General features: G+C 30.2%; 1 pseudogene; it reads left to right on the top strand.

Moving 5' to 3' along the window:
* Positions 1–23175, top strand: part of LOC145591963 (wax ester synthase/diacylglycerol acyltransferase 4-like) — a 28225-nt pseudogene extending 5050 nt beyond the window's left edge.
* The last annotated feature ends 1643 nt before the right edge of the window (positions 23176–24818 follow it).

The raw sequence follows: 24818 nt of genomic DNA, 5'->3' as shown, positions 1-24818 counted from the left end.
AATTAAATCAAATACTTACAAACAAGGTCCAAAATGCCTTCTACCAGGGCAGTCAAGAGGCTTTCTTAGAACTCCCACAAAAGGTTGAAGTGTATTCAGAAGAACTTGCGTGGACCTAGTCAACAATAATATTATTATGGACCTAAGATTTATACGCACGCAACTGACATTATATTGAACATAGTGATCCCTAATTTTAACATAGTAACATTATTTTTAACATAGTAACCTTTATTAAAACTTATATATATGATCTTTAATATTATTGTGAACTTAAAATACGACGTTATGTTGAATATAATGACTCGAATTTTAAAATATTGACCTTTATATATATATATATATATATATATATATATATATATATATATATATATATATATATATATATATATATATATATATATATATATATATATATATATATATATATATATATATATATATATATATATATATATATATATATATATATATATATATATATATATATATATTGACCATTATATAAAAAATTTCATTAAAAAACTATTAACCTCTTATAGCCTTTATAATACCAAACCGCCTTTTATTTCAACATAATAACCTTTATTTTAATAAAGTGTCTTTTTTTTAATTAATAAAATCACCATAGTGTCTTTAGTATTAGTGATCCACAATAAATTAGTCTGAACCAAATCTATTTAAGAGCTAATAATAATCAACTAGTGTTTCTTTTATGGTCATAAATTAATAGATGGTCCAAAAAGACGAGAACATCATCAGTAACGAACGTGAATAATAGGAATTGTTTTTCTCTCTATTTTCTTTACAGAACGTCGTTTAAAAGTCCCACCTGATTCTATCATTATTATGATCAATCAATCAATGTTGCATTGACATCATCCATTTTCCTATGTTTAATCCTATCCAACAACTCATGAGCTATAATGAACGCAATTATTAGAAATTAACTTGCCAATAACAAAGGCATTTTAGAACTCCCCTAAAATTTCATTCAAGGCTTGCTTTATTCTTTTGATAATGATGCACTTTGAGATCACCTTGTAGATAGTGTTGTAAAGGCCAATAGGGCGTATTTAGGGTGGGTTCATTGAACCCACCGATTTATTGGAAAAAAAAAGCTTTTTTTTTTTAAAAAAAAATTATATTTTCTTATACCCGAGTGGGATTTTGTTAGATTTATCTTGAAAAATATTTTTATGCTATCAACTATTTCTAATTTTTACAAAAATTTAAGATATTTTATTTATAAAATGTGTATTAGCAAGCGTGAAATCCCCAACATTGCAATTAAAAAAACTAAACGAAAGACCTATGTCTTACTATGTTTATTTTGATGATTCTGAATCCACAATTCTAAATTCCTGGATATACCACTGGGCCTACAAGATCCCAATTTGTTTGAATAAATGCATTGGGTAATCCACCGAGGTGAGGCGCCTTCTAGGGGTACATATTAAAAGACCACCTCCTCATTTTTGCATTTTATGTGCTAACTAATTTGAAAAATAGCTTTGACGATTGCTTTCGAAATTCATCCCATCACCTACGCTTTACTTATTGTTTCAAGTAAATCCATTGGAGATGAGTGTAACACCCTAAAAATTCCTCATTTTGAAATACATGTTTTATCCTTTTTAAATACGAAATAGGAAATAATTAAGACATTACCGATATCGTGATAATGGCAATGACATTTATCAAAGACAAAAGCGGAAGACATTAACCAAAAGCAAAGTTCAAGTCAAACCAAACTACAGTAAAGTCAAAACCAAATTCAATCTAAATCAAACCTACAATTTGGAATCATTGTAGGCCCTTTAAAAGCCAAAACGAATATTTAAGACGTCACTAGAAGGGAAAATCATGAATGATTGTGTTGGCTAGTGCCCCAATTCTTGATCCTGAGTTTAGGAATGACGCTTTACCTTAATGTTATTCTATTTTTTATTACATCACTTTAGTTTTCACAGACTCCTACCCAATTTTTAGAGTAGAGATATGTAGAGAGACAAAATAAATAGAGCCCCATGTGATAGGAAAGAGATAGAAAGAATTTATTAGTTTAAGAGAAAAGTAATGCAACTAATTTAAAACTTCCATTTAGAAAAGTGATGCAACTAAATAAACGGAGGAAGTATTATGATTTTGTATGATTTATTGATGATATCTCCACGTGAATATTAAACAACAATATATAATTTAAAAAGCTATGGATATATTTAACGAATAAAATATACATAAATAGTCCGAATCATTTAAGGCTCCATTCAATTCACCTTATTTTTACTTAACTGAAATTATTTTTAAAAACTGAAATTATTTTTACTGAACTTAAATTATTTTTACTGAACTGGAATTATTTTCACTGAACTTAAATTATTTATACTGAACTGAAATTATTTTTACTGAACTGAAATTATTTTTGCTTAACTGAATTATTATTTTTTTTTACTGATTTTCTATTATAATTCTTCTTTAAAGTTATTGAATTTTATTGAACTGAACTTATTTTTACTGAACTGGACTTATTTTTACTGAACTAAAATTATTTTTACTGAACTGAAAATATTTTTACTGAACTGAATTTATTTTTGTTGATCAGAAATTATTATTACTTGATATTAATTTTTTTTAAGGTGAAGTGAACAAGGCCTAAGCTTTCATTTAAATGCATCTTATATATATATATATATATATATATATATATATATATATATATATATACACACACACACTAGTTTTGTGCCCGGACAATGCCCAGATGGTTGATTAAATTTTAGTATAAATTTTTTGGCTTGAATGTTAAATACGGGTCATATACTTTTTGATAATACGTGATATTTTGAAATACAATATCATATCACTCATTTATATAATAGTGTACTTTCTTTAAAAAAAAAAAAATTAATTTATCAAAAAGGATTATTCAAATAGTATAAAATAAGATATCTATGTTATTATTTACTTGAAATTATATTTATTGAACTTAAACTAATATTACTTTAACTAATTAAAACATATTTTTTTTTTACTAATTCTCTATTAATTTTTTAAAAATATATTATAAATGGATCTTTCTTCTAAAATAAGGGGAAAGGGAGAATATTAGAGAGAGATGTAGATAGGTAATTGTGTTGTCTCTATTCATCCATTTCATGGGCCATCTATATATATACATGATGTGAAAAATGTAACCTATATGGACAATGAAGAATCCATTCATGAAGAGTTACAATGTGAACTAAAGGCATATGGAGGTTATAAAGGAAGTTACAAAGACACTTACGATAGTCATATTAAAGAGATAGTTACAAGCTATAATGGGCATATATTATTATTTGTAACACTCCCCCTTGGATGCCCATTATCTAAGAGAGATTTAATGCACTTATATGCTACCTCATTAAAAACCTTTCCAGGAAAAACCTTGTGGGAAAAAACCATGGATAAGGGAAAAAGAGTGCAGCGCACAATTACTCCCCCTCATTATTATATCACTGAAGATCTTTGAGACGACGCAATCCAATACGATAAACTAACTTTTTAAATGTTGCGGTCGAAAGAGCCTTAGTGAATAAGTCTTCTAAATTCTCACTTGAACGAATCTGCAATACATTTATATCTCCATTCTTCTAAAGATCATGAGTGAAGAAAAATTTAGGTAAGATGTGCTTTGTTCTGTCACCTTTGATGCATCCTTCCTTAAGTTGAGCAATACAAGCTGCATTATCCTCATATAGAGTTGTCGGTGCCTCTTTCCCAGATGATAAACCACAAACTTCTTTTATATGTTGAATTATCGACCTTAACCATACACATTCACGACTAGCCTCGTGAATTGCTAAAATCTCAGAATGATTGGAAGAAGTAGCTGCAATGGTTTGTTTCATAGAACGCCAAGAAATGGCAGTACCACCATATGTGAACACATATTCAGTTTGTGACCGACCATTATGAGGATCAGATAAATAATCTGCATCTGCAAAACCAATCAAATTTTCTTTGGACAACTTTGGGAAAAATAAGCCCATATCCTTCGTACCTTGAAGATAATGAAGTAAATCTTTAATCCCATTCCAATGCCTTCGGGTTGGACATGAACTAAACCTTGCTAATAAATTAACTGAAAATGATATGTCAGGTCGTGTATGACTTGCAAGGTACATTAGTGCTCCAATTGCACTAAGATATGGTACTTCAGGACCAAGAACTTATTCATCATTTTCCCGAGGTCGGAACGGATCTTTCACTACATCAAGTGATCTTACAACCATAGGGCTGCTCAATGGATGTGCTGTATCCATAGAAATCTTTTAAGAACTTTTCCTATGTATGTTGATTGATGCACAAGGATTCCATTCTCTAGGTGCTCTATTTGTAACCCCAAGAAAAATTTTGTCTTTCCAAGATCTTTCATTTCGAACTCTTTCTTTAAATAATTGACAGTCACCGAAATCTCTTCAGGAGTTCCAATGATATTCAAATCATCAACATACACTACAATTATAACAAATCCCGATCCAAATTTCTTTATAAAAATACATGGGCTGATAGGATCATTCTTATAACCTTCTTTTAACAAATACTCGCTTAGATGGTTATACCACATACGCCCAGATTGTTTCAATCCATAAAGGGATTTGTTCACTTTAATACAGAAATGTTCTCGAGAACCAGACTTTGCTGCTTCTGGCAGCTTAAATCCTTCTAGGAGTTTCATATAAATATCATTATCCAGTGGGCCATATAAATAAGCAGTGACTACATCCATCAAACGTAAGTCAAGTCCTTCTCTTATTGCCAAACTAATCAAAAATCTAAAAGTCATTGCATCCACCACATGAGAATATGTCTCCTCATAATCAATACCGGGTCTTTGTGAGAATCCTTGTGCAACTAATCACGCCTTATATCTTACAACTTCACCCTTTTCATTTCTCTTTCGCACAAAGACCCATTTATATCCCACCGGCTTTACACCTTCAGGTGTACGGACTACAGGTCCGAATACTTCTCTTTTTTCAAGAGATTTTAATTCTGCTTCAATTGCTTTCCATTTTGGCCAATCATTTCTTTGTCTACAATCTTCAATGGATTTTGGTTCATGATCCTCATTGTTATCCATAACATCTAATGCTACATTGCATGCAAAAACATCATCAACGTCGATTTGATTTTGGTTCCATGTAATTCTAGACATTATATAATTTGTTGAAATTTTCTTCATTATCAGGTACTTGAATTTCTTCTTGTATCATGTCTAAATTCTCTTCTGGAGATCCTTCGGAAATTATTTCTTCAATTTGACCATCATCAATTAATGCTCCTTCTTTTTCCGAGGATTCTTATTTTTGGAACCTATTGGTCTTCCACGTTTCTGACATGGTTTATACTCATTAGCAAATTTATTATGTCCTTTCGGGACATCTATTTTAAATGGAGCATTTTCAGCTGGAATATGTGACTTGGTCACTCTTTTTGGGTCAGCAAACGAGTCTAGCAATTGATTCGCTAAACTTTGTAAATGAATTATCTTTTGAACTTCCAGTTCACATTGTTTAGTTCGAGGATCAAGATAGGATAATGATAATTCATTCCATTTAATTTCTTTTTCCAGCTCTCTCTTTTCTCCCCCTAATGTTGGGAAAAGTGACTCGTTAAAATGACAATCCGCAAAACGAGCCGTAAATAAATCCCCTGTTGTAGGCTCAAGATATTTAGTTATTGACGGGGATTCAAACCCAACATATATTCCCAACCTCCTTTGAGGACCCATCTTAGAGCGTTATGGTGGAGCTACTGGAACATAAACCGCACATTCAAAAATTCTTAGATGGGAAATATTTGGTTCCTGACCATAAACCAATTGTAATGGGGAGAACTTGTGATAACTTATTGGCCTGATGTGAATTAGTGCTGCTGCATGTAATATAGCATGTCCCCAAGCAGAAATTGGGTGATTGGAATTCATAAGCAATGGTCTAGCAATTAACTGAAGACGTTTAATTAATGACTCTGCCAGACCATTTTGTGTATGAACATGTGCTACAGGATGTTCAACATTTATCCCAATGGACATGCAAAATCATTGAAAGCTTGAGATGTAAATTCACCAGCATTATCAAGCCGTATAGTCTTAATAGATGTATCTGGAAAATGTGCCCGTAACTTAATCAATTGGGCAAGTAATCTCGCAAACGCCAGGTTACGAGCTGATAACAAGGACACATGTGTCCATCTAGTTAATGCATCAATTAAAACCATAAAGTATCTAAATGGTCCACATGGAGGGTGTATGGGCCCACAAACATCTCCTTGTATGCGTTTCAGAAAACTAATTGATTCAAAATTAATTTTAGCTGGTGATGGGCGAATTATCAACTTGTCTTCTGAGCAAGTAGCACATGAAAAATTATTATGAAGAATCTGCTGGCTCTTCAAAGAATGTCCACATGAATTTGTAATTATTCTTCGCATCATTATTGAACCGGAATGGCCTAACCGGTCATGCCAAACAACAAAATTATCAGTAAACTTCTGGTTTACTATAGCACGAGTTTCAATAGTATTAATTTTTGTGTAGTACAAACCACTGGAGAATGTAGGGAGTTTCTCCAAAAAATGTGCCTTGAGTTATCTTCGTGATTTGAAGGAATTCGTTATTTTCTTCATTAATTGTCTCAATATGATAACCATTGTTGCGAAAATATCCTTAAAACTTAATAAATTTCTTTGAGACAATGGGGAGTATAAAGCATCAATTATTTTAATTTCAGTTCCCCAAGGCAATTTTATAGTGGCTCTTCCGGAGCCCTCAATGATATTTGTACTACCCGATATGGTACTCACATTAATCCTTTTCATCATCAAATGAGAGGAATACTTTTTATTTTTAAGTATTGTATTAGTAGTTGCACTATTAGCAAGACTTAATTCTTCACCATTCATAGCAAATTGAACTTAAGTAATATCCATGTTCTTCATGAAATAAAATATATGTAAAAAAATTAAGCATAAAATAAAGATGATAAATAAATAAATCAATAAAAACACTCAAATAGTTCATAAATTCATAAAGCAAAAGTCCTTATTACAACCACAGAAAATAACTTAAGTAAATCACTAGAATAACCAAATGTAAGTCTAATACTTAAAACTGACACAAAACAATATAATTTTAATTATTCCTTTCTGGGGCAGTGAAGAAATCAGCAACTTCTAAATGAGTTGTACTGCCAAAATCAAAATTATTCCCTTCCGGGGAAATAAGGAAATCAGCAACATCGAATTGATTTGCATTGCCAAAATCAAAATCACCTTCACCATCTTCAAGAACAAGGTTTGCCTCAACTTTCTTTCCTTTCTTTAATGATTCTTGGTAAAGTTCAACAAGATGCTTTGGAGTTCTATAAACCCGAGACGAATGGCCTTTTCCTGCACAACGGTAACATATATTGGTCTTACTTTTCTCTTTATCATCCCTACGTTCCCACTTCTGGTGGGAATGTGAATTTGTGAAATGACCTCCATGACCTCTACCATATTCACGTCCGCGACCCCGGTCGCGCCATTGGCCACGACTGTGACCTCTACCTCGACCACTACTGTTGGAATGGTTTTTGTTTTTAGTTTCTTTCCCGTTATGGGATGTCACATTCGCTTCAGGGAATGGAGTAGAGCCAGTAGGACGTGATTCATGATTTTTCATTAACAGCTCGTTATTTTGCTCAGCCACAAGAAGACGAGATATTAATTCGGAATATTTTTGAAAGCCTTTTTCTCTAAATTGTGTCTGCAGGACAATATTATTAGCATGGAAAGTGGAGTATGTCTTTTCAAGCATTTCTGCTTCAGTAATATTTTCTCCACATAATTTCAATTGAGAAGTTATTTTAAACATAGCTGAGTTATATTAACTAACAGATTTAAAATCTTGCAATCTCAAATTCAAACATTCATAACGAGCTCTAGAGAGTATCACTGTTTTTTTGTGGTCATACTTTTCCTTTAGATTACTCCAAAGGATTTGTGGATCTTTCACAGTTAAATATTCATTTTTTAGCCCTTCATGGAGGTGATGGCGAAGAAAAATCATGGCTTTAGCCTTATCTTGAGGTGTTGCCTTATTAGCCTCTTTGATTGTTTCACCAATCCCTTTAACATCTAGGTGTATTTCAGCATCTAACACCCATGATAAATAATTCTTTTCGGTAATATCAAGGGCTACAAATTCAAGCTTAGCAAGGTTTGACATTTTCACTATATAAAATAATATCAGAATTAGATCTCATAAAATATCAAACATATACATATCAAAACATAATGGTTGATAATAAAAGTGTATACAAATAAAATAAGGATAATAAAAAAAACATGAAATAATAAAAACATATAAAAGTTGTACAGAAATATCAGATTATCACAATTATGGAAAAACTTATAATTTCAGAAATCAATATTGGATAGAGTATATATCTAGGCAAAAGTATGTATGAGAATAATATATTCATGAATCATATGTAACAAAATCTTAAAATATAGAAAAATTACAATGAATAATTGATCATAAAACAGACGAAACACATAAATATATATAGCATAAAATTAGTATTTCGGCTAAACGAAAGTGACAAGGGGTAATGTTAAGTCGACATGTAAAAAGGAGCCCACATACAATTCTTAATTAACATAACTACTAATGTTTCAATAAGCTAGCAAACAAATAAAATTGTGAATGTTTAATACTAAAATCCAAAAGCAGTATTAAAATATCAAGAATATAAGATGAATAACTTTAAAATTATTAGTGCACACAAGTCAAACATAATTATTCAACTCAAAAAATTAACATCATAAGATACTTACATATCGACTGACGATAATGTAGTATTATGATTCAAAGGTATGTAGTATCAATTAATCTAACATCAAGACCTTCTAATGCAATTGGGTAGAGCGTGGTGCTGATAACGTCTTCTAAAATAAGGGGAAAGGGAGAATATTAGTGAGAGATGTAGATAGGTAATTGTGTTGTCTCTATTCATTCATTTCATGGGCCATCTATATATATACATGATGTGAACCATGTAACCTATATGGACAATGAAGAGTCCATTCATGAAGAGTTACAATGTGAACTAAAGGCATATGGAGGTTACAAAGGAAGTTACAAAGACACTTAAGATAGTCATATTAAAGAGATGGTTACAAGTTATAATGGACATACATTATTATTTTTAACAATCTTATTTTAAAGAAATTTTTAAAACAAATTTTATGATGGAAATAGAACTGAATTATAAATTATTTATTAAAAGTTATGATTAATTTTGTATAAATGAAATATTAGAAGTATAACAATAATAAAACACTATACAATAATTTTATCATAAAAAAGTTGTCCAAAATTTGCTTACTTAGCATCATATGTATCACAATAATACCTATTTGCCACTAACGTGGCTCGACACTTGGTGAAATATTGAAATGCCAAGTGTCGCTGTCTCGTAGCCTGGTTACGAAACCGTTTATATATATATATATATGATAATATTGAACAATTTTCTTATTATTTGCAAATGTTTTTTCTTTATCTCATAGATACAAGGGCGGGGAGGCTTACCCGGGCCTTGGTTCACCCCATGGATCAATTTTAGTATGTAATGCTCTATTATGTAATGAAAATATAAGGTAGCTTAGTTGGCTATGCATGCAATGTATGTTGTTGAGGTAGTATGTTCAAATCCCTTGGTCCCCATTCTTTTCCAACTAATAATTTTTATAAAACCAATTTGGCCCTTTTCCCAATAAGGCCATTTTTTGAAAAAACTTGTATGGCCCGCCATTATTATTAAAATCCCGATTTAAATCTTAGAATCTTACAATTTTACAATTCATGATTCATATATGTCACACGATTCGATTTACGATTCATTCGGATTTTACATATTTCTCTTAACTAGCGAAATCCTTACAAGTTTAAAACATCCTTATATAGTTATTTATAAACATATATTGTGAATTATTGGTTGTTTAATGAGTAACAACTATTTTCTATCAATAATTAGGTTTCAAGCTCATAATTTTAATATATTTAATTATATAACGTCTTGATTATGCACATCGGTAGAATCGTAAGCAATTTGATTTTACCATTTGATTTTAAAAGCCCTTCCAATTCAAAGTAGAATCCCGAATTAATAACTTTGCAGCCCGCCCTACAGTAATTTTCTAGATCCGTCTTTGCTCCATCTCTCTCCGTATGTATCACATGGTCCCCTATTTTCTCTTCATCTTAAAATTTGTTCCTCACCTACCCCATTATTGCAACATTACTAGAACGAAAAATTTGTTATAATTTTGTTGTTGTGATTTTATCAAAATCTTAATTAACTTAACAATCGTATTTATATTGTACTCCGTATATGGTAACTTTATTTCTAATTTAATGCCATATTTAGTAAGAGCTTTTGTTTTGTAGACAATCAATGACGTTCTCTTTGGAGTCATATCCTCTAGGTTATCAAAATATTTGGATACGCGATCATCTCATTCTCATGGTACAAATTATTTCTTTTGAGTTCCGTTTATTTTATGCAAAAATATAATGTTTCCCTGTAAGGCCTCATTCATTCACCTTATTTTTGCTGAATTGAAATTATTTTTACTAAAATAAAATTATATTTGCTGAATTTAAATTATTTTTACTGAACTTAAATTAATTTTACTGAACTTAAATTATTTTTACTGAACTTAAATTATTTTTGCTGAACTGAAATTATTTTTACTGATTTTCTATTATAATTCTTCTTTAAGAAAACTGAATTTTACTGAACTGAACTTATTTTTACCGAACTGAAATTATTTTTACTGAAATGAAATTAATTTTACTGAACTGAACTTATTTTTAGTGAACTGAAATTATTTTTACTTAATATTATTTTTTTTAAGGTGAAGAGAACATGGCCTAAGTAGTTGTTATTGTCTTTTTTTTTTTTTGGGAAATTCTCAATGGTAGTTTTCTGTTTTTGCGTTTTTCCAATGGTAGCCAATCTGTTTTTTTAATCATCAATTGTAGCCTTAAACTTTTACAAGTTAACAAACGTGACCTTAATGGTGAAATTTGGTTAAAAGCTTAGTTAAATCTAACGTTTTTAAACCACCAAAACCACCACCTTCCAACCCCAGAATACAATCAACACAACTTTGAACAAATAGTCATAATCATCATCTGCTATATACCCTATAATAATTTGTAAAGTTGATTAGGGATCAGAAATTAGCGAGAAAAGTTAAAGGAACTATTGAGCAATATTTCTAGAAAAAATGGAAGTAGGAGAAGTAAAGGGTACAACTATAGGAGAGTGTAGTGGGAGTAAACTGTGGGAAATTTGTTGGTCATTACCAAATCATTTGATGAAATTTTTTTTTTTCACAATTTTTTGTATGCGGCCTATTGTACCATGCGGCAAGGGTTAATCGAGTTACTCGATTAGGAATTACTTGAATTGCTGGGGTTATCCAAGTTACTCAAGTTGCCGGGGGTTACTCAATTTACTCGATCAAGGGTTATTTGAGTTACTCCTGACCGAGTAACCCCTTAAGTAACCCTTGACCGAGTAACCCCTTGAGTAACCCTTGATCGAGTAGCCCCTTGACTAGTCATGAATCTCTCGAGTAACCCCTGACCGAGTAACCCTTGAATGAACCGTCAAGTAGCCCCTGTCCGAGTAACCCCTGACCGAACTCGTTAAGTAACCCCTGACCGAATTACTCGAGTAACCCTTGACCGAACTCTTTAAATAACCCCTAACCGAGTACCGAGTAACTCGAGTAACCCTTGGCCGAGTAACTCGAGTAACCCAAGCGGGCCACCCCACTGCCCACCACTTCAAACTTAACAAAAAACCATAAACATAAAACAAGAAAAAGGTGTTTCCACTTTTCTATTGCTAATTTTTAAAATTATCATGATTTTATTAAGTTTGACTAATTTTTTATTTCTTATATGACATTTATCATATGATTTTGAAAAACAAAAAACCAAAAAACAGAAAACCACATCGATGCCAAACGAACCATTACCTTTTGAATTTTTTAATCACGTTTCAAATGATATAACACTTTTAGAATGATATAATCACTTTTCGAATGATATAATTATTTTCTTTCGATTTTGGATTGTAAAATAATCTTTTGTGTGATATAGTCACTTTTCGGGTCATAGTACAGGAGAGAAAGTAGTTTGGGATGACAGTTTGCAAATAAATTTAAAAGGTTTTTTTTTTTTAATTTTTTTTTAAGAGGAAAGACTAGAAGAGGAAAAGAGTATGAATATATATAAGAGATGAGATATGAAATGAGAAAATGAGAAAGCTAATAATATCCTAACACATGTCATTGTCAAAATGCGAGAATGATGTGTCAAGAACAAAAAGAGGAGGGAATTTGAATTTTAACCAAGATGATGTGTCAAGGGATTAGTGATTTTCTCATTTCTCATTCTAGCATTAAGTATTTTTGTGAAATTAGGGATATATAGTGTATTTGATAAAGGCCAAGGGGTGAATAAACTTTAGGGGTATATATACGGTGAAAAAACGTTTTCCATCCCAATAGTCTTTGTTGTTGTTGTTGTTGTTGATGATGATGATGACCACGACGGCATTGCTACTGTTATTGTTGTTGTTATAGTTGTTGTTGTTGTTGTTGTTATAGTTGTTTCTATTGGTGTTGTTATTATTGCTAATGTTATTGAATCATTCTTCCACTGATGTTAATTTTCATGTTCCACCGTACTGCCAACACTACTCAACATTTGCATTACTACTATAGTTGGTCTATAGCAAATTACTATTATTCAAAACATCATTATGCAACACACTTTGCTCTTTATTAACACATCAGTTTAGCAAAGTCTACACCTCCACAGATTGCTAAAATAAAAGGAAGTTATCACACCTATATAAAATTCAAACCCCAACCTAACTTCTAATTAAGTAGATAAGATAACTCGACATTGAACTCTAAAGGTGTGAGCTTCTTAAGATTACAATGTTTCCATTTCTAGTTGCTAAGAGAACGTACTGATAAAGGAATAAGGTAGCTAGGGTTATAATCTAAACTAATGTATTAGAATGAAGAATTAACATTCCATTGAGCTCACAAATAAAATAAGTACACAGATAAGTAGAAAGATGCATCACATAATGATCAAAAGGATTTGTCAACTTCCCCTAACTTTCGTGATGAGGTCTCATAGAAGGTGTTGGCAATCTAATAATTCTACTTAGGCTCAATGTTCACTAATTTATGTTAGCTCTTGGAGAACACATCTAACAAAATACAAATATGTTTTTCAAATGCATATAATATACTTCGTGTGTGTATATATATATATATATATATATATATATAGAAATGCTTGAACTTGATCTAACAAATTACCCAATCATTGTATGTACAATTATATCAGCTTTTCATGAAGGGCTTCAAATTACTGGATTAGCCATGGTTAATTTAAGAAAGCAACTTGGGTTACAGGTAAACTTAGATAGAGGTTCAATTTTTTTTAAATTTACAACATGTAATTAATTGTTATTTAAATGATGAATTAACACATTGTCATTTTTGTTACTTATTATGAAGGAAATGTCCAATTTGATGGAAAATGAATCTGGAGGAAATTGGGGTAATAAGTTTGGATTCATTCTTTTACCTATCTATTATTATACAAATGATGAAAACCCTCTAATGTATGTAAAACGAGCTAAGAAGATGATTGATCAGAAGAAACAGTCTTTGGAGGCTCATTTTTCATACATTGTTGCAAAGTTAACAATGCTTTTCTTTGGACCAAAGGTAAAGACACATGCCCTCATAAAATTTAGTATTTTTCTTAGGCCCCGTTACCTAGTTTTAACTTATTTATATGTTAGATCTAAACTTTTGTCGTTGTGATCTTATTTGGTCGAACATAATATTTACTTAATACATTTATTTGATTAGTTATGACTTTGCCTATTCCTAATTGAACTTTTCAATCAATATTACAATATGAAAAAGAACTACTATATATGTCATTACTACAAAAAAAATAAATAAATAAAAAATAAAAAAATAAATAAAAAATAAAAAATCACTTTAAGAATTATTAATGATGAGATAAAAAAAAAATCAACGAAGGCGTATGTTAATGCTCTAATTTCCAAACTTTTGAAGATATTAAACTTTTTCCTGTATAATTTTTTACAATTATTATGGCACGTCTTATATGTGATTAGTTGTTTGATTATCATTTTTTTTTTTTAATTTTTTACTTTTTTATTTATTTATTTATTTATTTTTATTTTGTTATGAAAAGTAGATGTTAAAAGAGATAGTGAAAAATAATTTTATTAATAATTAAGATGATTGAAGATAACTAACTAGATGTTTGTTTATTGAATGTAATCAATAAGCGATGACCATGCCTTTAGTTAGTGACTATAGAAATGTAATGTAAAAATTTCAAGCCCTTTTCCACGTCTAGTATGAGAGTACTGAGGCAAATGAAAAAGAAGATAACCTTTTAAACTATGTTGCTCAAGAAGCAATGGCGGATGTTTGAAGGGGCTTGTGTGGGCTTGGCCCCTGAAGTAATTGGAAAATTTTGTTAATCAAAGAATCTAATACATGGCAAATTGCATGCCAATTGACAAAAAAAAAAATTAAAATGTTAATATTTCAGATATCTATTTATAATTATTTATATGTTTTTTAACACAAAATTGAAATTTCATTTAATTAGTTTGAGTACTCAATCTTAGTTGCAAATGTATTTACCAATCATTCATAAATCATTAATGTACTTAATTTTATATTAGTAAGAAAAAAATTCAAATCGATAATTTAAAGATATACTACGTATATTGAGACGCACCGCTAACGGTTTGAAAATAATTTGAAATTAGATTAATCTAATAAATTTTTACGTGACTATATATTTCTCATGTATAATTCATAATTATGGTCAACGAAAGGTATGTGAATAGTGGAATGTCCAATTGTTACGATATTTAAAATTCAAATACGGGAGAAATGTACTCCATATTTTATTTTATCTTAACTAACTTTATTTAAATTAAGTCTTGTATATAACTACGTACATTCTATCTTAGAATTTATTGGCCCCTAAAAGAAAAGGTATGAAGATCTGCCACTGTCAAGAAGTAAAATATAATTAAGGGTAATGTTATATGCAGCCCTACAGCCCTTAAGGCTGCATATACGCATTTAATATACATCCTTTGTTAGCATTAAGTTATAAATTTATCGACAATTCACGGGTAAATTACTCGTAAATGAAAAACTTTGACCACATAGGCGGAGCCAGGATTTTTAAGCTAGGGGGGTCGATGGGTCAATATACCAAGTATAAATATATGGTTTATTATTATAATAATTTTTTTTTCTAAATCACAATTTATGAATTTTCATATTAAAATAAATGTCAATAATACATTACATGTTAAAAGTATTGGCAATTAATTTTCCTATATACTACGTATGTATATAACTGGTGTATATCAACACCACGAACTTTAAAAATTAAGATTTTCTTATTTCATGAGTATACAAATCATATCATCCAAAAAAAAAAAAAAAAAAGTGATCACTTACAGAAGTAAAAATTTGAGTTTTTATAAAATAAAGGCGGTAATTTAAAAAAAAAAAAAAAAAAAAGACCAATCGAACGAAAATAAAAGATTGAAGAATTGAAAAGATAAATCACTTACAGAACAGTTGAATAAATTTAGTATAGATTTGGGCAAAAAAAAGAGGAAAAAAAATAAAATGAAAGATCTAATGTCGTTGGATTTATGAAGAAGATTATGGAGACACACTTAAAAAAAAAAAATAACGGTACACACTAAGTGAATTGAACCTCAATCCTAGACAAAACAATATTAGCTCAACTACCACTAAACCACTAGGATTTCAACATCATATAAACGAAATCATCAATAAATATACTAAAACTCTACAGGGGCCAAATTAATAAAAGTAAGGGCCACGAGTTTGGGCTACAAGGGGCGGGCCTCTACCAGCCCCCCCTGTAGCTCCGCCCCTACACATGTATATGAGTGCAAAACTTTTACGTAGTATAAATTTTATATATTGAAAATACTAATTATGAAACGTCAAGAACATATTTCATCATATTACCTCAATCTCACTTCGTAAATGTTTTGACCTTTTACACTTAATTGCGATTCAACTTTAAAATAAAAGCTGTAAATCAATTTTGTACACTAAAACTAAAAAAATATATCATTAAAGTAAATTATATATGAACTGAGTTAAAAATATTTTTACTAGGAATTCTTTTTATACTATTTTTTAACATTAAATGAAGAAAACATATTAATATTGTAACAACCCCAAATCTCCCTCTATGGAAATACTAGTATAATACGTATAATTATATTGTAGAGATAGATGTAGGAGTATTACCGCTGTGTGATTACACAATGCTACTCAAAATACTTAACTCATAAACAAACGTTGCAACAGAAAATCAAACTCTTTTATTAATATTGATAAAAATAGAGATAAAAACCAACATTCCTAAACTAGGTGAAGCAAATTCGGGACTCCCATATGCTCATTCATAACTCCACCTGAAAATAATCGTCACTGCTTACCAATAAGGTAAACAGGGCGAATCATAACAAATAGGATATACGGGTTAGCAAAATATGCTAAGTACAATAAGTGCAAGATAAGTAAACTCAATTTATTAGCAAATATGCTTTTAAAACCTATTCTAATAATTCCAATCTCCTAATTGAAAACCAATTCCCAAACTTCTCAAAATTATTCCAATAACTCAATAATTCAATAATAATGATTTATAAAATCAATTCCTCTTTTAAAAAAATTCAATTCCTCTCCTAACTCTAGTTAGTATCTTTATATGGAAAGGCTATCCTTGACGAAAGAGTAGGTCATACAAAGTCCATACTCTTATCAACCAAATCCGCATAGTGGGATTAATATAATAATCATGCTAATGAAGCTTTAATAATAATTCAATAATTCTCATGAAATTCAATTCCTTTTTAAAAAAATCAACCTTTGTAATAGGTTAACTCAAAACTCCTTTTTGTTATTCAATTCAACATGCTTTCAAAAATCAGCCTTTAATATTACGTTAGAATTAAATCTCATGTTAATAACTATTCAAAAATCAGTAACTCTTCCTTTCAAGATAAAAACCTTTTATTTAGTTCAACAAGCTTTTCAAATCAATTCCTTTATTTAAACATGATAATTAAGTAATTTAAAACATGATATTAAAATAAATGCTTCAAATATATTAATTAAAACATATATTAAAATCAATTCTCCCAAACATACTTTATTCATAAATCATAATTCAAATTAATTATAAAACATGCTATTCAAACCAATCACTTTCTAAGGTATCTAGCCACCTAAAGGTACCTTGGTTCCGAATCTCAATCAACACTTCACACTTTCAAAGTTCAATCACGAATACACCTTGCAATTAACATAATCATAAGGCTATCACAACATCTTTAGACATAAACCCTAATGTGCATGGACTATAAAACTCTTTTAGAAATAATACTTTAATATAAAATTTTATCTTTGAAATAAGTATTTATATTTTAGAAAACTACCCATGAAGAAAATAAAGGAATAGGATTAAAGAGAATTGGATTTGCGTTGGAAAGAAAAGGCACAACTTGCAGAAGCATAACTCCTTCAATATAACTCCGAATTGGGTGATTCTTGCGCCTAACCTCACTAGTAGAAAAATATAAAAGAGAACCGATTCAAAACCCCCTATAGCACCGGTTTTGAACCGGTGGGATGCCAAAAAACTAAAAAAAATCGCACTGGTTCAAAACCGGTGGTAATATATAGCACTTATTCGCACCGGTAAAAATGCCTATAAAAATGAAAAGTAAAGTTATTCGCACCGGTTCAAAGCTGCACCAATGCTAAAAATTATTATTATTATTATTATTTTTTTTTTTGCATTTAAATTGACATATAAAGACTAACATATACAAACTTATAATTTTCATTAATACAAAGTTGTAATATTACAATTTTCACTCAAAAAAAAAAGTTATAGAACATAGGTAAACATTGTAAACAGTCCGACTGTAATAATATTACAATAGTAGTGTAGATTAGACTAGCAGCATCGAGAGTAGAGTAGCATTAGTGTAAACCAGTCGATACTTTGCCTATGGTTCAAAAAATAATGCTTCACTTCTTTAACAATAGCCTCTGCATGGCAGGGTAGAGCAGGGCAGCAACTGCAGCCTTGCTAGGCTACCTGCAGCAGCAGCCTCGGTAGGGTAGCAGCTGCAGCAGCCTTACCATGCCACCCTACAACAGCAGTAGTTGCAGCCTTGCCAGACCAACAGTAATTGCAGCCTTGCCAGGCCACCTACATCTGATGGTTAGTTCCTTTTGCATACTTCGAATTATTTAGAAGTGTTACTGCTATAGAAACATCTTTAAAAATGAATTCTTGCACAAAAATTCCAAGTCATGCAAAATATATAAGGTACTCAATATGTCACCAGTCACCAAATATAAGGTTCACAACTTCACATATAAAACCCCAAGACAACACTACAATCAATAGGACTTAATAAAATCTAGAAAATTTACAAATCTAAATCATACGGCATAGATAGTTATCCCACATTCATAAGAGAGACAAATCATAAGATAGTCACTTAAAATTAACAATATTTTCATACTCTAATATTCGAACTCCTTGTTTTTACTGATTATCATTTGTCCTAAAACATGCCTTGTATATTTATCTTAGAAAAGATAATGGTTACTAGCGAGGAAATGAATAATCATGCATTCCCAACCATCTACAATCATTATAGCTTCTACTATTTTAAAACAATCCCAAACAAAACCACAAAACAAAAATAGATACTAGTATAGTCGCACAAAACAAAGTCACATTCGATATTAGTATACTCACAAACCATTCCAAACAATCCGAACCGGTGTAATTAACTCAAGTTCGCATCGGTTTGGTTTGAACCGGTGCGATTACTCTTTAATTAAGTGCCTCAAGTAGTTTTTGAGGGAAAATTTTTTCTGTGAAATAGTAAAACCCCAAAAATGTCCAAAAATTGGCTTCAAAGGTATACAGGCTGATTTTCTTTCGGAAAAGAAGAGAAGAAAAGTAGGAAAAGGTTGAGGTAAAAGAAGAGTAAGAAAGAAGAAAATAGTTGAGTTTTGGTGTGAAGAATATGAGAGGTATTAGGGGGGTATTTATAGGCTTATGAATGAAAGAATTAAGGTAAGATTTTGTAGGAAGAATTATGGTAAATTTAGTTTAAAGAATTACTTGGAAAAGAGAGTTTAAGAATTAAATAAGGTTTAGTATATGGTGATTAAGAAACAAAAAATAAAGGTAAGTAGCTTGATCATGAAATGGAAGATGGCAAGCGAGCTTACTTGGAGAATAATCAAGAAGGATTTAAGGCAAATAAATTGTATGATCAAATCTTTGTGAGATGGAAAACAGGAATTAAGAAAATAAGGAATTTAAGGAAAATAATTCAAATACAAACTTAACAAAATAATTATCCCAAAATTTACTAGATTTTAAGGAAATATTTTCTAGTTTTTAAGGATTAAAAATTATTGTGTAAATAATATTTTTTGTAGAAAATAATTAATTAGTAAAATATCAATTTTAAAATAATTACTTAATCATGAAAAAATTCAGATTGTCTATGCCTAGAAAATCCGAAATTCCTAGTTTAATTAAATAAATTTTCTGTCCTTTAAAATAAATAGGAAAATATAATATTTTTTGCTTAATTAAAATATCCGAAATGTATATGTATAATCTGGTTTAAAAAAATGGATAATAAATCTTATCCAAAATCAAAAAAAATAATAGAGTTTAAATAATATTTTTGGCACCAAAATTCAAATATTATTTTGGCTTCAAAATTCAAGTAGTAAAATAATTTACTAAAATACCATTTATATAAAATAAAAAATAATTATTTAATTAGAAAATATGTCTTAAAAATACGGGGTATTACAAATATCTTCATTAAGTAACATTTGCAGTAACAAACCTTTCAATCTATTTTAGTAAAAAATATTTATTTAGATAAGTTTTCATTAATTTGGTATTTAAAGTAAGGGAAAAACTAGATTGTGTAAAGTTTCTAAGTCACAATTTGCTTGAAAATTTCCAAAATAACGAAAAATGCTATTAAGGACACAGATATCATCTTGGCCTTCTGATTTTAATGGACTAAGGGTCAAAATTGGATGGCCAATATGTTTCTTATGCTATTAATGGTATTTGCATAATTTTGGAACATTTGAAGCTAATTCCCAATTAATAACATAATACTAAAACAGACACCGAGAATGACACGTGTCACTTTCTAGTGCTATTTTTTCTCTTCTAAACTCCTCCTTCTCTTTTTAGCAAAAATCTTTTTTTTTTTTTTTTTGTGAATATTTGTATAATACAACTATAATAATATATTACTCCTAATCTTATATATTATCTTTATAATAATTGTATTATTTTTTTATTCTGTGTTCTATTTACTTAAAATAGTTACGCAAGATTTTGATACCTTTTAATTAAAGGAGAATAAGTTATGATTTAGAAGGTTGAAATATGGTGAAGAGTATAAAATAGCGGAGCCAAAAATACAATATTATCATTAAAATTACCATTATATATATATTTTTTTGGTGTTCAGAGAGCCACAAGGGCGGGGGTGAGAATCGATCTCAGGATCTCCTGCGATCGGAAGGGAAGCTCTAACCACTTGAGTTATTCCTCACTCTCTTGAAATTACCATTATATAGTTGTAAATAGTGGGGTTTAATGGGTAAAAACAAAAAAACATTTCTATTCGTAGTGTTGATTTGAAATCTTATGAAATAATAATAATTGAGTTAGTTTTGAGTTAAATACTTCTGTAATAATTTTATCAATTATTCTACTTAGTTTAGTTTTTTAAAGTACATTGTATAGTTTTTTTTTTTTTTTTTTTTTTTTTTTTTTTTTTTTTTTTTTGTGAACTAAATAATACATTAAAAAAAGGCCATTTGACATCTACATTGTATAGTTTTATTGCGAATAACATCCACAATTAATGTAATATAATGCGTATTTTTTTTAGATATTTTTAACACAACTATTCAAAAATAATACTATCTCTGTTTCTAAATGTTCGACTCATTTACTATTCATGTGTTTAAAATAAAATAAGTTTGACTATAATTTATGAGGTATATACAAACAATATAAATAAATAAGCATGTGAGATTTTATTATATTCCTATTATTATAAATAATCCAAATATCAATTTTTACAAATTTCACTTATACATAATCGGAGTTATTCATGGTCAAAGAATTTCATTGGAGACCGCACAATTACAAAGTGAGTCGAACTTTCAGGAACGGAGGAAGTATTTTTTTTTCTCAATTGTAGTTTTAATAATTTTTGCCTTATTATTTCATCTTTCTTATATGCATTATTTTATATTATATCACAAATAATTATGGAAAAAGGTTATTACTACCGTGCATCGCAAGAGCACTAATCTAGTTTTATTACTATTTACGTGATTTCAATATTTCATTTACTTTTTCGATTGATTTTATAATCACATTTATCAGTTTTCCTTAACATATAAAATTGATTATCAAAGTAGTAAAGGACGACTCTACATCTTTTTTTCCTTGGCTTATATATACTTTTGTACATTTGAGAAACATAAAAGAATTATGAGTGTGGTATAGAGACAAAGCTGATGAGAGCCTATAAACTACTTTACGTACCATATTGTGAGCTAGTTTCACTGGTCATATATGATCCACTTTAGTATAAGAAATTGATGACTAAAACATTCCCTTTTCCGTTTAATAGAGTCTTGGTTCACACATGTTGAAAATAAGTAGTGGATGCCACAGGTTATGAACCAAGTTTGAAGAGTTTGTGGAAATTGAAAAGGAATCAATAAACTGTTTCAAAATTTTTAAAAAAAATAAAATTGAAATCAATAATTTGTGTTAAAAAAAAACCATTTCATTCCATACAAAACTGTGTCATTGCTTTTTCTTGGGTGGCCGAGTAAGTTATTTCGTACCTGTAACCCTATGAAAATCCTATACACAAGCCTTAGGGGTCCCAAACCCAACCCATATATGTTCGATTGTTCTTCTAGCATATTAATGCATTGTCGATATACTTATGTCTCTTATCTATATCATCTAAATTCATATTATTATGCGAATAATTCTTCTAAGTTATGATACATTAGGTTGCCAGCATACTTAATCACAGGGTTGTATGCAATACAACTTCATGATCACAAATATGGTTGGTCCACAAGAGGAAATGACATTTGCTGGTAACCCCATGACTTTTATACGATCATCATCTACAAGCATTCCTCATGTAAGTGCTATTTTTATCTTCAATTGTATGATATTATTTAGATTTTAAATTATCTAATCCAAGTTAATCATATTGGCTAGGTATGCTACTAACTAACGACGACACTATCAAAAGAAATAAAGTTTATCAACAATTTATTAGAACTATAAATACATAGTAATTTTCAATATCTATAAAAAAATGGTGATTAATTCATTTGGAGTTTTAGTAGTTAGTGATTTAACTTTAGGGGTGCATTTTATTCAATTATATTCATCACATATCTATGTTTATCAAAATTTATGTGAACTTATATATATTTAAAGTCCTTGTAGCTTATTTTAGCTTTAAATTGAATTCAGGTATTGTAATCTTTATTACGTAAACTTTTTACAAACTTATTTCTTAATTAATAATATACATGGAATATTATGACAATATCATAAGATGTGTTTAGTGTTTGTCATCAATTTTAATTTAAGTTTGAAGTTGATTTTAATTTAAGTTTGATATGTCTTAACATTAGGCAATAACTATGCACATGATAAGCTATGCGGGAATCGCTAACATGCAAATTCTTGTGGCAAAAGAGATAATCCTAGATCCATGATATCTAGCTAAATGCTTTGAAGACGCGTTACATAAAATGAAGGATGTTGCTATTTATCAGACAAAAACTATGGATCTTTGAAGATGTATAATCAAGATTCTAGAGATATTTTGAATGTTGTTTTTCCCTTCAATAAAGATGTACTCTTTCAAAGCTTTTGTACTACTTATTCATTTTGCACTTTTAAAACTTGTATTTTGATTGCACTATATATGAGCAATATTCCTTGATAAAACCATACTTGGTGTCAATAGTGTTTTAATGTTATGTTGGTATATGTGCTAATGAGTATTGTGGAAGTCAATTTATTGTTTGTAATCCAACAAGTTAAACGCTTTAGTTCTATATACGTAGTACTTGATTATACTTTGAATGAGTCCCTACCTCGTTTTTATTATAGATTTCACTCGGAAACCTGTTTGGTGAGTCCAACATGCAAAACTCAGGTCAACCAAAGATTAATTTAATCATGAGAAAATATACTTCAGTATAAAAAACATGTTTTTAAAGCATTTTTTTTAATCCTAAGAATCATTGTAAATCCAAGGCGTACATTTATCTTAATTAATTAGCTAGGTATATTTGCACGTTTAATAATAATCACATAATCTAAGACTTAAGTCACTTGACCTCTTTAATCAAGGCGAAAATTTAGTGAGGATTTTAGTCCGGTTTTCCAAAATTATCTTATAAGTTAGGACTGACAATTGAGTCAGGTTGGGTCACTTTCTGGTTCGGGCCAATTCGGGTTCAAAAACCCCCTACCTTGAACCTCACCTATTTAACTTAGAGCTGTTAAAAGCTGACCCGGCCCGAAAATTTTACTCGAACCCGATCATGACCTAACCTGTTTGAACCCGAGAAATTGATGACCTAAACCCGATATGACCGACCTAAAACCAACCCAAGACCCGAGTTAACCTTAGGATTCATGACCTGAACCGGAACATGACTTAACCTGAGATGACTTGAACTGAACATAACCAGTCAATTATTGACCTGAACCGAACCCGACCAGAACTCGAGATTAACCCAAACCTGCTTTGACCCGTGGAAACCTGAAATCAACCCAACCTATTACTAACTTGACCTGGATTCAACCCGACCTATTACTAATCCGACTCGAATTCAACTCGATTTATATTTAACCCGACCCAAACCTAATGTAACCCGACTCGAATAGTGGCGGAGTAATAATTTGAATGCCTTTTGTTTTCCTCAAGTGCAATTACTAGATATTTAAATGGATTAAATTATGGAGATAATTAAGTTTGTTCTTTTGGATCGTCGTTATATCATAGCTAGAGGCATTAATGATCTTTAATCTAGTAAAATAAGCCAAAGCCCAATTGATGAACATATCCTATAAGGTCACACAAAGGGGCCTAGATTGAACATTAGAGGAAAAGGCACATGATGGGCCTCTCTCTCTAGGTGGCCGGCCATAGGGAGTAGTGTCGTATGTGGATTGGGATTGCTTCCTAGTCTAATTATAATATGAGTATAAATAGACTAGGTGCATAGGGTTTGATATAACAGTTGATGAGATTAACAATCCCTAATTAGCAAACATAAGGTTAGTCTATTCTCTCTCTCTCTCACTCGTCCCTCCTTGTGCGTGTGCCGTTGTGGTGTTCGTGGTGGTTCGTGGTGGCCGGTTGTCCATAAAAGGTGGTGATCGTACCGTGGTGATTATCTTCCGTCATCCGACCAATTAGTATTGG

The sequence above is a fragment of the Chenopodium album genome, chromosome 18 (genome assembly GCF_948465745.1).
Source record: "Chenopodium album chromosome 18, dcCheAlbu1.1, whole genome shotgun sequence".
Lineage (NCBI taxonomy): Eukaryota > Viridiplantae > Streptophyta > Magnoliopsida > Caryophyllales > Amaranthaceae > Chenopodium > Chenopodium album.
Note: the sequence above shows the minus strand (reverse complement) of the source record. Positions and strands in the feature narration are given on the sequence as shown.